General features: G+C 46.8%; 1 protein-coding gene across 2 annotated transcripts in view; it reads right to left on the reverse strand.

The window, feature by feature from the left end:
* AK9 (adenylate kinase 9) overlaps positions 1-12078 on the reverse strand; it is a 151933-nt gene that overhangs the window by 86538 nt on the left and 53317 nt on the right. The window lies entirely within an intron of this gene.

The raw sequence follows: 12078 nt of genomic DNA on the forward strand, positions 1-12078 counted from the left end.
AATGAATTTCTTTTAAGTCGAAGAATCTATAATTCAAGTCTATATATCTGACAGAGAAGATAGTGAACATGACATGTAATTCACATCCATTTTCCTTTGCTCACTGTGAACAGCAGGTCCATTTTAAAGTAATGAGACAATCCAAGAAACAATTACATTCAATAAATAACTCAGGAGGACATTTTTGGAGATATAACGTCAAACAATGAGACATTTACATAAAACTACAATTACATAACGTTACATTACACAACCCCTGTAACTAGCTTTTGTGTGGCTGCTATTCTCACCCCAGTCTGCTTATGAAACAAGGTTATTACTTCCCAGTGAAAAAGTAAAGCTATTTGTTAGCAATAACAGAAAACACATGGGAGAGAAAAATAGATTGAAGAATGTGTTCAATAGACTTTCTTCAAATTAAACATACCCTCCGTCCATCTATCTATTTTGTTCCTGTTCCGTTCCATTCCTGAGATGTGCCACCTCTTCCGTGTATATAAACTAGTATTTTTATCCAACTAGGTGTGATCATCAAGAATGAACCAATAAAGAATAGTTGAGGATCACGTCCACTTATCTAACAATACTAGATTTACGTGCAGGTAAGAGAGGACCACATCTCTGGAAAGATTAGCAGGAACAAAATGAAAATGATGCAAGATTCAGGAAAATAGTGGTATTTACAGCAGTTACAGAAAAATTACAAATTAATGGCAAGTGACAGGTCTTCTTTAAATTGAATTAACTATTGATTTTATTTTACATTTTTTTCCCAGTTTTGGTTATTTTGTTTCCCTAATTTTTCACGTCACTATATATTTACTATATATATACAGTACAGACCAAAAGTTTGGACACACCTTCTCATTTAAAGATTTTTCTGTATTTTCATGACTATGAAAATTGTACATTCACACTGAAGGCATCAAAACTGTGAATTAACACATGTGGAATTATATACTTAACAAAAAAGTGTGAAACAACTGAAAATATGTCTTATATTCCAGGTTCTTCAAAGTAGTCACCTTTTGCTTTGATGACTGCTTTGCACACTCTTGGCATTCTCTTGATGAGCTTCAAGAGGTAGTCACCGGAAATGGTCTTCTAACAATCTTGAAGGAGTTCCCAGAGATGCTTAGCACTTGTTGGCCCTTTTGCCTTCACTCTGCGGTCCAGCTCACCCCAAACCATCTCGATTGGGTTCAGGTCTGGTGACTGTGGAGGCCAGGTCATCTGGCGTAGCACCCCATCACTCTCCTTCTTGGTCAAATAGCCCTTACACAGCCTGGAGGTGTGTTTGGGGTCATTGTCCTGTTGAAAAATAAATGATGGTCCAACTAAACGCAAACCGGATGGAATAGCATGCCGCTGCAAGATGCTCTGGTAGCCATGCTAGTTCAGTATGCCTTCAATTTTGACTAAATCCCCAACAGTGTCACCAGCAAAGCACCCCCACACCATCACACCTCCTCCTCCATGCTTCACGATGGGAACCAGGCATGTAGAGTCCATCCATTCACCTTTTCTGCGTCGCACAAAGACACGGTGGTTGGAACCAAAGATCTCAAATTTGGACTCATCAGACCAAAGCACAGATTTCCACTGGTCTGATGTCCATTCCTTGTGTACTTTAGCCCAAACAAGTCTATTCTGCTTGTTGCCTGTCCTTAGCAGTGGTTTCCGAGCTGCTGTTAACCTGCGATTTCTGAGGCTGGTGACTCAGATAAACTTATCCTCAGAAGCAGAGGTGACTCTTGGTCTTCCTTTACTGGGGCGGTCCTCATGTGAGCCAGTTTCTTTGTAGCGCGTGATGGTTTTTGCAACTGCACTTAGGGACACTTTCAAAGTTTTCCCAATTTTTCGCACTGACTGACCTTCATTTCTTAAAGTAATGATGGCCACTCGTTTTTCTTTACTTAGCTGCTTTTCTTGCCATAATACAAATTCTAACAGTCTATTCAGTAGGACTATCAGCTGTGCATCCACCTGACTTCCGCACATCACAACTGATGGTCCCAACCCCATTTATAAGGCAAGAAATCCCATTATTAAACCTGACAGGGCACACCTGTGAAGTGAAAACCATTTCCGGTGACTACCTCTTGAAGCTCATCAAGAGAATGCCAAGAGTGTGCAAAGCAGTCATCAAAGCAAAAGGTTGCTACTTTGAAGAACCTAGAATATAAGACATATTTTCAGTTGTTTCACACTTTTTTGTTAAGTATATAATTCCACATGTGTTAATTTATAGTTTTGATGCCTTCAGTGTGAATGTACAATTTTCATAGTCATGAAAATACAGAAAAACCTTTAAATGAGAAGGTGTGTCGAAACTTTTGGTCTGTACTGTATATATATATATATATATATATATATATATATATATAAATATATATATATATGGGTGGACTAAGAGTAGAAAGGGCCCCAGCCAGTTTAGAGGGCGCGACCCCCCCCCACACCTGATGTATCACATGTACATGATCCCCTGTGATAAATCATGTGATAGTTCACGTGAAATTAATTTGGCACAATATTAATATATTAATTATAATAATTTTTTTTAGGTGGTGTGCCCACTATGCGTTTTTTTAAGCGTTTCCGCAGCGGCAATTCTGCTGCAGAAACGCTTAAAAAACGCTTGGTAGGAGGTCTGCCATGTTCCCCAATGATAATCCGCATGTGCTGTGCACATGCTGTGGAAATTTACGCTGCGGATTATCATCGGGGAAAAATCCGCAGCACTACCAATTATTTTGCGGAAACGCGGCGTTTTCGCCGCCACTGACTTGCATTGGAACTCATGTAATCCGCATCACTGGATCTGTACATGCGGATTCCATGCGTTTCAATATGCGGATGGTACCCGGGTGTGGAGGAGAGGAGACTCTCCTCCGGACCCGGGTACCATAGAACATGTAGAAAAAAGAATAAAATAAAAAATAAATATTATACTTCTCTTCTGATGGCCCCCGGTGTCTTTTTCCGATGCGTCCTGACTTGCCGGCAGCTCGCGGTATACTAAAGGACCTGTGGTGACGTAATTTAGTCATGTGACGGGTCACGCGACCGCTGACGTCGGCAGGCCATCAGAAGGTAAGTATATATTTATTTTTTAATTTTTACCATTCTTTTACGGTCACACTATATAAATCCATGCCAGTTGCATGGATTTATATAGTGTGACCAAGTTGTCAAGTACTTTTCCAAGTGATGCTAAAATCGCTTGGAAAGCGCTTGTCAACTCGCATGCAAAAATGCATGTGAAGAATGCTTCACATCCGCTTGTCCCTGGCAGGAAAAACGCATGTACAATCCGCATGCGTTTTTTCTGCCAGGGAGAAGCAGAAACGCTCAGGAAAAAATCCGGAACATTTCTGCATCGTGGGCACATAGCCTTACATTAATTGTATGGCTTAATATTGAGCACAAGTAGCCATCTATACACAGCAGGAGGCCACACGTAGCCATCTATACACAGCGGGAGGCCGTACGTAGCCATCTATACACAGCGGGAGGCCGCACGGCGCCATCTATACAAAGCAGGAGGTCACACGGCGCCATCTGTACACAGCAGGAGGCCGCACGGTGCCATCTTTACAAAGCAGGAGACCGCACGTAGCCATCTATACAAAGCAAGGGGCCGCACGACACCATCTATACACAGCGGGAGGCAGCATGGCACCAACTATACACAGCAGGGGGCCGCACGGCACCATCTATACACAGCGGGAGGCCGCATGTAGCCATCTATACACAGAGGGAGGCCGCACATAGCCATTTATACACAGCAGGAGGCCGCACGTAGCCATCTATACATAGCAGGAGGCCGCATGGCGCCATCTATACACTGTAGTGGGAAGCACATAGCCATCTATACACAGCAGGGGGCCGCACGGCGCCATCTATACAGTTACGCTCGCGCCTGGACTGACTGGCGTGAGCGTGATTAGTGATCCCACTGTACCATGAACCGAGGAGTGCCTGGAGGGGCGTAACTAAGTATCAACCCGATCCGACCAAGGCCGCACGGCGGCTTAGTCGACTCCGTGGACCAAGGAGGAACGGGCAGAGGGACCAGGTGCGACTCCAGGTCAGACCCCGGTCACAGTTGTTGACCCACACCGGGGAATGCAGGAACAGGCAGGTTAGACTGGCATACAGGCAGGTGGGTATTGGCAAGTACGGCTGGTATGCAGACAGGTGGGTACTGGCAAGTACGGCTGGTATGCAGACAGGTGAGCACTGGCAAGCACGGCTGGTATGCAGACAGGTGGGCACTGGCAAGCACGGCTGGTATGCAGACAGGGAGATACTGGCAAGCACAGCTGGAGAGCAGACTGGGAGGTACTAGCAGGTTGGAGCGCAGGCTGGATAGGGTCCAGTACAGACTGGGAGACAGGTACAGGGCCGTAGATGCGGTAGACAAGCAGAGTAAAGCGAAACTGCCGGAGCGGAGTACAAGGCAGAGCAGAGAGGAACTGCTGGTGCAGTGAGCAAGCAGAGCGGAGCGAAAACCGTAGGTGCGGTGGGCAAGGCAGAGCAAAGCGGAACCGCAGGTGCGGGGGACAAGGCAGAGCAAAGTGGAACCACCGGAGCGGTGGGCAAGGCAGAGCAGAGAGAAGCCGCCAGAGCGGTGGGCAAGGCAGAGCAGAGAGAAGCCGCCGGAGCGGTGGGCAAGTCAGAGCAGAGAGAAACCGCTGGTGCGGTGAGCAAGGCAGAGCAGAGAGAAGCCGCCGGAGCGGTGGGCAAGTCAGAGCAGAGAAACCGCTGGTGCGGTGAGCAAGGCAGAGCAGAGAGAAGCCGCTAGAGCGGTGGGCAAGTCAGAGCAGAGAGAAGCCGCCGGAGCGGTGGGCAAGTGAGAGCAGAGAGAAACCGCTGGTGCGATGAGCAAGGCAGAGCAGAGAGAAGCCGCTAGAGCGGTGGGCAAGTCAGAGTAGAGGGAAGCCACCAGAGTGGTGGGTAAGGCAGAGCAGAGGGAAACCGCCGGAGCGGTGGGCAAGTCAGAGCAGAGAGAAACCGCCGGAGCAGTGGGCAAGACAGAGCGAAGCGAAACCGCAGGTGCGGTGGACAAGGCAGAGAGGACAGGCCTCTGTTCACATGGAACAGACTGGAAAATACAAGAAGATACGGAGAAAGGGAAAAGGGACAAGCAGAACCAGATACACACAAGGTACTTCCTATGAAGTAGCGAGTGGACACAAAACTCACAAACAGAAGTACAGAGACAACAAGTAGGAGTTAGGTGCAGGTTCAGATACTGCAGGAAAAGGGAACGTACGGACATAGAGACAAACAGGCAACAGGCTAGGATACAGTTCAGACAGGAACTGCTACTGCAATGAGATACAAGAACGAGCCTGGGTATACAGCCCCCAGAGATGGCGGAAGCGGACAAGAAGACACAGATAACAGGTCTGGGTATGCAGCCCCCAGAGATGGTGGAAACAGACAAGAAGAAGAACTGGACCTGGCAACTTCAGAGTCAAGAAGCACACTGAATGTTAGTGTTGCTCAGGCACCTCCTACTGGGTGGAGGGGGTTTAAATATCCAGTGACTCACAGCAATAGGCTTGAGAAGCATTAGGGGTGCGCCCACAGCAGCTATAAGAATCAGGAAGCAACCGGGGCGCCGCCCTAAGCAGTCAGTCAAGAGACATGCACACAGCATGAACTGGAGTAAGATTTGCAGGCTGGACTGACAGGTAAGATTGCGGTCTTGCATAGTGGGAGGTGGTGCACTATGCAAGCACACCGCCAGGGATGTTACATATACACAGCGGGAGGCCGCATGTAGCCATCTATACACAGAGGGAGGCCGCACGTAGCCATTTACACACAGCAGGAGGCCGCACGTAGCCATCTATACATAGCAGGAGGCCGCACGGCGCCATCTATACACAGCGGGAGGCCGCACGTAGCCATCTATACACAGCAGGAGGCCGCACGGCGCCATCTATACACAGCAGGAGGCCGCACAGCGCCATCTATACACAGCGGGAGGCTGCACGGTGCCATCTATACACAGTGGGAGGCCGCACGTAGCCATCTGTACACAGCAGGAGGCCGCACGGCGCCATCTATAAGCAGGAGGTCACACAGCGCCATCTATATACAGCGGGAGGCCGCACGCAGTCACGCACACAAACATATACAGACATATACTGTACATACACGCATAAACACATTTGAAACACAAAAATACATATAAACAGACATCACACAATGATATCTGCACACACACACACACTCACTCAATCACACACACACTCACTCACTCAATCACACACACACACACTCACCATCCCCCGGCTCTCGTCGTCCAGCTTCTCTCCGATGCAGCAGTGCAGGCCAGGCGCGCACTGCGTGACGTCACATTAGCAGACACGGCCGCGCACAGGGCCGTGTCTCCTAGCAGTGACGCGGCCGGGCCAGCACACAGAGAAGTTAACAGGTGCAGTGCTGGCCCGGCCGAAGAAGAAGCAGCGGCAGTGCGCCGCTGCTGGGGGAGCGATCCGGGGGCCCCCCCGCGTCTGACAACCGGTATGTGCCGCGGCGCCGCACATATTATAATGAGGGCAATCTGGCCATAGACCACCCAGAACCCTGGGCGGTAGCCCAGATTGCCCTCATTATAATCCGCCTATGTATATGTATATGTATATATATATATATATATATATATATATATATATATATATATTATATGCAGTTTTATATATTATGATCCTGAAACCTTGCAATTTTTACTCTACCAGATGATACCCATAACAGGCTGACACTTTCTTTTTTTTTAATCAGATAAATTTTTATTAAACATAACAAAACTTGGAACAGATATTACATGACAATACTCGTTTTACAATATTACAGTAAGTTTTCCCCCTTCCCTTACCCCCACCCCCCACGGAGACCTTTCTTTCTCTTTTTTTTATTTTATTCCCCCCTTCTTTCCTTTCCTTTTCTTCCCTACTTTACTCCTTTTCTTTCCTTCCCCTACTCCCTTTCCTTCTCTTCCCCTTTTCTTCTTTCCTTCTTCCCTCTCCACTCCGCCATACAGTTTACTAAGAGTTTTACTCTACAGTAGTATATATAGGTGTTACTCTAATTAATCCTTTCCAACCATGGCTGCCATAATTTATGGAAGTATTGCTGCTTATTCCTCTTGATGTAAATACTTTTTTAAAGTTGAATTATATAGTTCGTTTGGGCAATGAATTCATGTCTGGACGGGGGCTCCTCTCTAATCCAATATTTTGCAATCAATTTTCTGGCAATAAACAATAACCTCGCAATTGCTATTTTGGTCATGTTGTCTGTTTTTATTTCCTCAACGTACCCTAATATACATGTCAGAGGGTCCCTAGAGACAATACACCTATTCACCATTCCAATACGGTTCAACACTACGATCCAAAAGGAGGACACTCTAGGACAATGCCAAAGCATATGCAGTATGTCTGCCTGCGAGCACCTTGGGCAGTCGGAGTTAGACTTCAACCCTGCTTTAAATAACATATCAGGGGTTCTATACGCCCTGTGAATCACATACAGCTGTGACATTCTCCCAGGCTCACTCATGGATAACTTGGGTATATATTCTAGAATAGACTCCCATCTATCGTCGTTTTGATAGGGTGTCCTCCAAGAAAGGCGTGCAGCAGGTCTCTATACACTTCAGATATAGAAGTTCCTCTGTTTTTAAGTATAAAATCTAACATCAGATCTATTTGTATTCCAATAGGCCCTCTTCTGCTTTGGGGCTGAAATGCATGCTGAACCTGTCTAAATTGAAAGAGGTTAAGCCTTGGGAATTGAAATTCTTCCTGCAACATTTCATATGATTTAAGCTTCCCTCTGTAAATCAGAGATAGATCAGGCCAATACCCATTTCTTTCCACTCACCAAACCCCTACATATTACTGAACCCCTGAAAATAGATGTTATCCCAGATAGGTGAAAACTTAGTGAAGTGAGTTACCCCCCTAATCTGCTTGATTTTCTGCCACATCTTATGTATTAGATTTATGGTATGGTAATGTGATCCCCATTTCTTGAAGCTGGACGAATCTTCTAAAACCAAGTGTTTTATTGGGTCATAGAAAAATGTATAAAAAGTCCACCTTGAGAAGGGAACAGCAGCTGCTGGTTCCGTGCTGCGATCTTCTAGGTGGGTGAGCTGATTTCCCCCTTTTTTTCTCTTTGCTATATTTCTTGAAGATACCCGCCTCCAGTCCCATACTTAATGGCGAAATCTTAACCCCTTTACAGCCTGGGACGTATTATTATTACCGGTTCAGTGAGGGCTCCAGCGGTGAGCCCGCACTGAATAAGGCACATGTCAGCTGATTCTTAAAGCTGACATGTTCCTGCAACAGCCGCGGGTGGAATCACGATACACCCGCGGCTGTTAACATGTTAAATGCCGCTGTCAATCTCTGAGAGCGGCATTTAACATCGCCGCGCCGGAAGCGCGTCACTTACCCAGCCCATCGGTGACCCCGTCACTCGATCGCGGGTCACCGATGAGTGGGCATGACAACCCTGGGTCTGCAGCAGACTCCAGTGGTTGTCATGAGCTGATCTGCTGATCACCTCTATGTAGCAGAGGCGATCAGACAAGTGCTGTTTCTAGTCTCCTATGGAGAATATAGAAGAAAGCAAAATGTGAAAAAAATGTTTTTAAAAAAATATAAAAGTTAAATCACCCCCCTTTCGCCCCATTCAAAATAAAATAATAATAAAAAAACCCCACATACACATATTTGGTATCGCCGCGTTCAGAATCGCCCGATCTATCAATATAAAAAAAATAATTAATCCGATCGGTAAACGGCGTAACGAGAAAAAATTCTAAAAGCCAGAATTACGTTTTTGGTTGCAGCAACATTGCAATAAAATGCAATAACGGGGGATCAAAACATAAATACCCCAAAATGGTATCAATAAAAACTTCAGCTTGGTGCGCAAAAAATAAGCCCTCACCTGGCCCCGGATCCCAAAAAATGAAGACGCTACGGGTCTTGGAAAATGGCGGCATTTTTTTTTTAGCAAACTTTGGAATTTTTTTCACCACTTAAATAAAAAAGAACTTATACATGTTTGGAGTCTATGAACTCGTAATGACCTGGAGAATAATAATGGCAGGTCAGTTTTAGCATTCAGTGAACGTGGTAAAAAAAATTAAAAAAAAACATCTGTGGTATTGCACTTTTTCTGCAATTTCACCGCACTTGGAATTTTTTTCCCGTTTTCCTGTACACGATATGGTAAAACCAATAATGTTGTTCAAAAGTACAACTCGTCCCGCAAAAAATGAGCTCTCACACGCAGGGCCGGCGTCAGCACCCGGGCAAGTGCCGGGGCCCTGAGCAGGCGGAGGGGCCCACTGCCATTGGGCACCCGCCGCGCTATGGGACCCGTGAGCGGTGCGGTGTCGGTGTCAGCGCCTGCCACCTTCCCCGCTTGCTCAGGGCCCCGGCAGCCGGCACAATACTTACCCCTCCCCGTGCCTCCGCAGCGTCTTCCGCGTCCTCTGACGTCTCAGGTCAGAGGGCGTGGTGATGTCTTTACACCGCGCGCGCTATCTCCTGACCTGTCACAGTGCAGAGCGGGAAGACGCGGGCGACGCTGGAGTCCGGAGCAGCGCCAGCAGCAGGTAAGAAGTGAGGTGAGTATTGGATTTTTTTCATGTATGGGGGCATGGGGCATTATATTGTGGGTGTGTGTGTGACATCCTGCATGGGGCATTATAAGGGAGGGGGGGTGTGACATCCTGCATGGGGCATTAATTATAAGGTGAGGGGGGGTTCGACATCCTGCATGGGGCATTATAAGAGGGGGAGGGGGGAAGTGACATCTTGCATGGGGCATTATAAGGGGGGGGGGTGACATCCTGCATGGGGCATTATAAGGAGGGTGGGTATGTGACATCCTGCATAGGGCATTATAAGGAGGGGGTGGTCTGACATCCTGCATGGGGCATTAAAGGGGGGGAAGTGACATCCTGCAAGGGGCATTATATGGGGGGGGGGGAGATGACATCCTGCATGAGACATTATATGGAGGGGGGAGAGGTGACATCCTGCATAGGGCATTAAAAGGGGGGGGGACATCCTGCATGGGGCATTATAAGGAGGGTGGGTATGTGACATACTGCATAGGGCATTATAAGGAGGGTGGGTGTGTGACATACTGCATGGGGCATTAAAGGGGGGGAAGTGACATCCTGCAAGGGGCATTATATGGGGGGGAGGTGACATCCTGCATGGGACATTATATGGAGGGGGGAGAGGTGACATCCTGCATAGGGCATTAAAAGGGGGGGGGTGACATCCTGCATGGGGCATTATAAGGGGGGAACAGCCTGCATGGAGCGTTATATGGGGGCCAGTATTCTGTATGGAGCGTTATATGGGGGCCAGTATTCTGTGTGGAGCGTTATATTGGGACCAGTATCCTGTATGGAGCGTTATATGGGGACCAGAATCCTGAATGGAGCGTTATATGGAGACCAGTATCCTATATGGAGCTTTATATGGGGACTAGTATCCTGTATGGAGCATTTTATGGGGGCCAGTATTCTGTATGGAGCATTATATGGGGACCAGTATCCTGTATGGAGCGCTATATGGGGACCAGTATCCTGTATGGAGCTTTATATGGGGACCAGTATCCTGTATGGAGCATTTTATGGGGGCCAGTATTCTGTATGGAGCTTTATATGGGGACCAGTATCCTGTATGGAGCGTTATATGGGGACCAGTATCCTGTATGGAGCGTTATATGGAGACCAGTATCCTGTATGGAGCTTTATATGGGGACTAGTATCCTGTATGGAGCATTTTATGGGGGCCAGTATTCTGTATGGAGCGTTATATGGGGACCAGTATCCTGTATGGAGCGTTATATGGAGACCAGTATCCTGTATGGAGCTTTATATGGGGACCAGTATCCTGTATGGAGCATTTTATGGGGGCCAGTATTCTGTATGGAGCTTTATATGGGGACCAGTATCCTGTATGGAGCGTTATATGGGGGGCAGTATCCTGTGTGGGGCATTATATGGGGGCTAGTATCCTGTATGGAGCATTATATGGGGATCAGTATCCTGTATGGAGCATTTTATGGGGGTCAGTATCCTGTATGGAACATTATATGGGGTCCATTACACTGTATGGAGGACTATACTGTCCAGTCTGCACTGTGCGCTGTGAGGATTCGCCGGTTTCTGAGCTATTGTAGAATTTACAATAGATATCACTCATGTAATGTAGTAAGTGAAATCTTTGCATTGTACTATATATATATATATTTATCTGTTGTATCTGTGCATCATGAATCGTGGTATGTGCTAAAGGAGCCCACTGAGACTCTTTCGCCCAGGGCCCACAAAAACCTGGAGCCGGCCCTGCTCACACGGCCATATTGACCAAAAGATAAAAACGCTATGGCTCTGGGAAGAAGGGGAGCAAAAAATGAAAATGCAAAAACGGAAAATCCTAGGGTTGTGAAGGGGTTAATTAAGTGCTCCAAACTGACAGGTACCTGTCCCATTTCCATAGTCTCCCCCCAGCCCTTGAGGTGTTGGCTTTGTGCAGAAAGAAAGTATAACCATGGATTAGGGAGCGCTAGGCCTCCCTCCTCTTTTGGTCCCTGCACTTTTTCCCGCTTAAGTCTGGGACTCTTCTTACCCCACACTAATTCTCCAAATAGTGATTTTATCCTGCGGAACTTGCTCATTGGGATCCAGATGGGGGAATTATGCAGCACATATAACAGTTGCGGCATCACAATCATTTTGAGGAGGTTCACTCTGCCCACCACCGATAAATGTAACTTATTCCACGCTGTGATTTTAGTGCGCAGTCTTTGTAATAAAGAGCATATATTAAGCTCCTCAAATGTCATCAATGGAAGAGCTATATGAATCCCTAAGTACTTAAATTGTTGAAATACCTTTAATTTGGTGAATAGTCCCACCTCCCCAGTACAGTCACCCTTTCCATCTATCGGCAGAACACATGACTTATCCCAGTTAATGAGTAGTCCCGATATCTGTCCAAATCCCTCAATTAG

The sequence above is a fragment of the Phyllobates terribilis genome, unplaced genomic scaffold (genome assembly GCF_046119375.1).
Source record: "Phyllobates terribilis strain yellow unplaced genomic scaffold, ASM4611937v1 Scaffold_3__8_contigs__length_932513732, whole genome shotgun sequence".
NCBI lineage: Eukaryota > Metazoa > Chordata > Amphibia > Anura > Dendrobatidae > Phyllobates > Phyllobates terribilis.